Source organism: Mus caroli, unplaced genomic scaffold, assembly GCF_978045245.1.
Source record: "Mus caroli unplaced genomic scaffold, Mus_caroli_1 scaffold_7, whole genome shotgun sequence".
Classification (NCBI taxonomy): Eukaryota; Metazoa; Chordata; class Mammalia; order Rodentia; family Muridae; genus Mus; species Mus caroli.
In genome coordinates, this window is record NW_028227262.1 from 62,674,459 (window position 1) to 62,680,458 (window position 6,000).

The window sequence follows — 6,000 nt, forward strand, 5'->3', positions numbered from 1 at the left end:
ACTCTCGTGCTGTGTGCCCAGAGCACTGTAGTCTGCAGCATGGTTCGTTTTCAGAGATCCTGGGTTGAGGTGGTGTGAAATGTGATCCATCAATACTTCTAATACTTTTCTTTAACTGTGGGCTTCTAAAAGAAATCGTTGATTGGCACCATTACATTCCACTCGTGGATGGCCAAAGAAATTGACTGTTTAGCGTATCTCAAAATCAGACGGTGAGAATCAGGAAGGCGCTCTGTGCTGGGCTATGCCTGGATGTCTTCCTTTGCATTCTTACTCTGTCTAGGAGGGCAGTGGGTTGAAGAGGGCATTCTTCTTTTTAGCTTTGATCTAAAAAACCAAGCTTGCCTCTACCGCTGTCCCTAGAATTGGTGCTCTGGTATGTTGCTGTGAGTGGCTAGTTTGGGGGACCATCTTTCTAAAGGTGGACGGCCTCCGCAGGAGAGCCGCGTGTGAAGAACAGGAAGCGCGTTTCCAGGTGTTTCTTTCTGTAAATATGGTGCCAATGTAAACCTCTGCTGAGACTGGAGAATGGTGCTTGGGGGGGGGGGGCTGCAGTTAGCACACTTGTTTTTAGAAGCCATCATGATTTAGAGACTCCTTGCTGTGTGTAAAGTTATGTGTCCGTCCATTAACAAATAAATTATTTCACTATTAAACATTGGTCTTCCTGTGTCCCACTTCTCAGACTCCACGAGAAGGACTGAGTTGATGAAATTTCTTGTTTCTTTTAATTTCATGGCAAGTTCACTCTGAGATTCTGTGGTGATGACTTTGAAAGTGTCACTATTCAGCACGCTCTCTCCCTCTCCCTCTCCCCCTCCCCCTCCCCTCCCCTCTTTCTTTCCTCTCCCTCTTTCTTTCCTCTCCTCTCCCTCCTCTCCTCTCTTTCTGATGTTTTGAGAATATATATCCCAAGCTGCCCTTAGATTTTCCAAGGAGTCCAGAATAGGGCTGGAGAGATGGCTCAGTGGTTAGGAGCCCTGATCCTCTTCCAAAAGACCCAGGCTCAATTCCTAAGCATCCACATGGTGACTTATAATCATCTCTAACTCCAGACCCAGAGCATCCAACATCCTCTTTGGCCTCAGTAGACACCAGGTGTGTGTGTGTGTGTGTGTGTGTGTGTGTGTGTGTGTGCATCTGATGCACATACATGCAGACAGAACACCCATACACACTAAAATAATTAGAAAAAAAAAAAAGAATGTCCTTGGATTCCTGATCCCCTGACCTCAACCTCCCAAGTGCTGAGGTGACAGACATGTATCACCACACCCAGTTCAGTGGGTCATTTGTTAAGAGTTAATCGTGGCCAGTACCTTGGCCCTGCCAGAGCACCTGTGTCCCCTCCCACGTGACATTCCTTGCCATGCTTTCTGTAAGCACCCAGTGAGCTGGGCACTGTGCTGAGGCCACACAGCTAAGAACTGGCAAAGCACCAGGGAAAGGAGAGCTCGCTGGAGAGGGTGGGTGCCCACTGCTCGGGAGGCTCGCTTGGGAAGTCTCTATACCCGGGCTGGACACCATGGAGAACCATGGGAAAGACTGCCAGTCTGGCTATCCACAGGAGGAGAAAGCATCCAGTTTATAATGTCACTCTCTCTTTAAACAGACAAACATTTATTGCCAGGTGTGGTGGTACATATTTTTTATCCCAGCACTTTAGAGGCAGGTGGATCTCTCTGAGCTTTCTAGGCTAGCCTGGGCTACATAGACAGCCAGGACTAGAGAGACCCTGTCTCAAACACCTTCCTTTATTTGTTCTGTATGTGCGCGAGCGTGTACACACATGTGCCCCAGCATACACATGCATGCACATGGAGGTCAGAGGATGCCGTGCAGGAGTTGGCTCTCTCCTCCTATCATGTGGGTGGGTCCTGGGATTCAACCTCCAGTCACACAGCTTCGCAGCAAGCCACTTTAGTAAATTGTCTTGCTGACCTGCAATGTCCACTATGGGTAACACCTCTTGGTCATTTACATTCTTCACATAAACACAACAGACTTCTGAGCCAGGTTCCATCCCACAGCTGGAGACAGGAGTGAGCTAGTGACTTATAGCCTGCCCTCAGTCAGTGCCCTACTAGGGGCGCCTGACCTGGGACTTGACTCCTCCCGCTGTGTCCTTTCTCACTCAGTGGCACTTGGTTCTGGGTGAAGAAAACAGCCCCCTCCCCATCCCTCCTTCCTTCCCTTTTTTCTCTTGTAATCCTAGGGATAGAACTCAGTCTTCACACGTACTATGCAGGCACTCTCTCTCTCTGAGGGATACCTCCAGCCCTTAATAATGAGTTTTTGTTTTGTTTTTCTTTGGGTTTTTTTTTTTTCTTTTAGCCTCACTCTGTGGCTCCAGTTGGCCCCTAAGTAGCTGCAATTGACAGGTGTTCAACACCACACCCAATTTAACCTTTAACTTCTGATTCTTAAAAAAAACACCAAAAGATTTAGAAAGGTTTTTAGGGTTCCCCAGAAGCCTCTACAACATGAAAGAAAGGGAGTTTCCTGCTAGCTCTCCTCTGGGAGATTGGCCTAGAATGTGAGTTCTCTCACAACAGTACATCCTTGAGTGTCACTCTGGGACCACCTCTGACCAGGCTAAACCCAGCACCCGCAAAAGTGGGGTTCCTCAGCGTCAGGCTTAGTGAAACTCCAGAGACGACTCTCAGAACTGGAGATGGCTGAGGAGCAAGGTTCACCACAAACAGCCCCCACCACACCAAGACACTGCTGCTTCCAGCTGCACCCATTCACTGAGGCAGGCCCTGCACCAGTGTGTGCCAAGGGTGCTCAGCCAATCAGGCACTCACAGCCCATCTAGGGAGGTGGGTGCTACATCCCCCAGTCCCCATTTTACAGATAAAAAGACCAGGGTGTGAGAGACATCTGCCTCACATGCACAGCAAGGGCGATGACAAGTGGAAGCTTAACGTGTCTCCCCCTCCCACCCTCTCTGGGTCCCTCCACAACATCTGTCTTCTGCAGGCTTTGAGCAAGGTAAGCTGTTCTCTATCTCAGGTTCCCACAAATGAAGCAGAGAACCCAGAGATTTCCAGGAGCTGGTGTCGCCCTCCATGAAGACTTGATCTGAGAAGATCCTACAAGGGCTTGCTGGCAATGGGACCCCAGGGCAGGGGGAACACATGTCTATTCAAACCAGCTTTGCCCTCAGCTTCCACGGGCCTTAGAGTCCCCATTAGCAAGCTCTACCTTGGTCTGTTCTGAGATATCACTGTGGCCCTTCTGAGGAAACCTCTGGAAGGTTGTCCCTTGTCTATTGCTCCAATAGCTGAGAGTTCACAGTGGGCTCTCCCAGAGTGAACAGGTGCCGATCCACACTGCCCACCCAGGATTTTGCTGCTCCATTGGAGAAACAGAGGCAGATGACTGGCTGAGTTTGAAGGAACAGTGTGCACGAAGCCAAGAGAAAGGAAGCCTGAGATATTGACCACATTGACTTTGTCCCCTGGGGAGAACAGGAGTGCCAGACTGGTAGACTGATAGAAGGCTCCCTAGAGCAGGTGAAGCCAGGGTCCCTGGCAGACACAGAGCAGGGAGCAAGTGGTCCCTGGACTGACCAATCCAAAGGGTTGAAAGGGCCAGAGCCAGCACAGAAGCCAAGGCCTCACCAGGGCTGTGGACAGAAATGGATTGGATGGGTGTGTGACTTCCCCTTGTGCAGAGGGGAGGGTGACAATGGAGAATGTAAACTGTCAGGGACACTAGGAAGGGACAGTCTGAGGTATGACACTACCCCATGCTGAACAACACAGGGAGGTCACCCCAGCCATGCACAGAGGCCAAGGTGGATGGGAGTCTAACACGTGCCTGCTGGAAAGCTCATGTGGGGAAAAGCAGGACACTGAGGGACTGTCACCTCGCCTCCACCGTAGTCCCATTCCGAAAGATGGGTGTTGCACTGAATCGAGCCAATCTGACCTCAGGCACAATACAATCAGACAGGCCAAGGGAGCAAGAGACCCTCAGTACCTAGATCTCAGACATAAGAACCAGGTCTGTATGACAGTCAAGTACACAGACTTCCAGGCCCCAAGACCAGCTCTGCCTTCCCCACTGGGGACCTGGGCCAGGAGTCTTGAGTGCTGGACTCGACTGTAATGAGGGAGTAATACCCAGCTCTTTTCAGACACCCGGGTTATGGAAGCTGAAGTAGGCCAGGGCCTCATCTCCAAGCCTCCAGACAGACAGTACCATGCACATGAGCCATGTGACCCTGGCCAAGCAGAATCTGAACGTGGCCACATACGTACGCCATTTCAGGTTTGGGGATATGCTGTTTTCATTTGAGGTGCTAGAGAATTAAGCCTGGAGCCTCACGCATGCTGAGCAAACCCTCTCCCACGGAGCCACCCCCAGCCCACTTGAATTTTCAGAAATGGACTGTTAAACCTGGGTGAGAAATAGAGTGGAGGGGAAATTATATGGTGCGTGCGTGTGTGTGTGTGTGTGTGTGTGTGTGTGTGTGTGTGTGTGTTGGAGGGGTGTTCAAATACACCATTGTGACTCTGCCATTTAGGTGACAGTGAACAGAAGATGGTTGGTTAAACTGATAAGTAGTGGACGAGAGGGCGACTGGGGACAGACCTTAGGCACTGGCTGTGGGGAGGGGAACGGTGTCAGGTGAGACCTCACCTCTGAGACATTCAAAAAGGCAAAAGGAATCTCTCTCCACCAGAAGCCAGGCAGTGTAGCACACTGGTGGTGTGGTGAGGACAAAGGCCTTCTCAGAAGCCCACACTGGGTGGCCTCAGGTTGGAGGACTGCACCACCAGGGCCCTGTCTCACCCTGTCTCAGGAAACGCCTACTTGGGCTGCATCTCTAGGTGAACTTTCAGTGAAGTCTCTCCAGCCCAGGGCTGCGCAGCTGCAGGGGCAGAGGTGATGCAGGACTGCAGGCCTTGGCTCACCCAAGTGCAAATGGAGACGGGAGGGAGCATCATTATGGGACCCAGAGGGAGCAGCTATGGACGAAGGTGAGCTGGCCAGGGCCCGGGGAAGAAGAGGAAGGTGTGCTCTCTCAGTCCTTCCCTCGGGTCCCTCAGGGTTGGGCCAGAACTCTGTAGAAATGCTGGAGCGTCCCCTGAAGAACTGACTGAGGTGTGAGAAGCATCTTTCTCCTTCTGCTTGGCCAGATGCACACCTGTCCTTCAGGAATTGCCTGAGGCCCTGTAATGGGAATACTTTCCCCTGATCTTTTCTCCGATCTTAATTTTTATTTTGAATTTTCCCATTTAATATATTAATATAAAGCATATACTTTAATATATTCATTTTAATTTTTTTTTCAAGACAGGGTTTCCTGACTGTCCCAGAACTCACTCTGTAGACCAGGCTGGCCTCAAACTCAGAAATCAGTCTGCCTCTGCCTCCCAAGTGCTGGGATTAAAGGCACAGGCCACCACTGCCCAGCTTAAATTTATTCTTATTTAATTAGTTTTTTGGAGACAGACAGAATGTCACTATAGTCTTGGAACTCAGGATACAGACCTGGTTGCCCTCAACCTTACAGAGACCTCCCTGTCTCTGCTTTCCTGAAAGCTGGGATTAAAGGCTCACCAGGCTCAAGATATGTAATTTTTGAGTTGTTTTCAATCTACCCTTGTGGAGACCAAGGATCTCTGTGTGAACGAGAGAGCTGTGGTACCTCTCTTTCTACTAAGCTGAGGATTGTGATGCTGATAACAGGACCCAGTCAAGGTCACTTGTCTGGCGAGCCTGTGAGTGAGACCTTTTGTTGCTTTGTTTCAGTTGTGGAAGGGAGCTGCCCAGGAAAAGAAACTCTTGTTCAGCAGTAGGGCTGGGAGCTCCTGGGGGGTCCTGGAGGGTGGATTCCCAGAGAGACTAGGGATATGGCCAAGTTGGCCAGAGGGACAGAGCCACTTGTCAGAAGCAAAAAGGAACAACCCGTCGCCCCACCCCAGGAGCTGCACGATTCCTCCCTGGGCTGGAAGCCAGTCAGTGGAGTCCTGTCTTAGAGCCAGC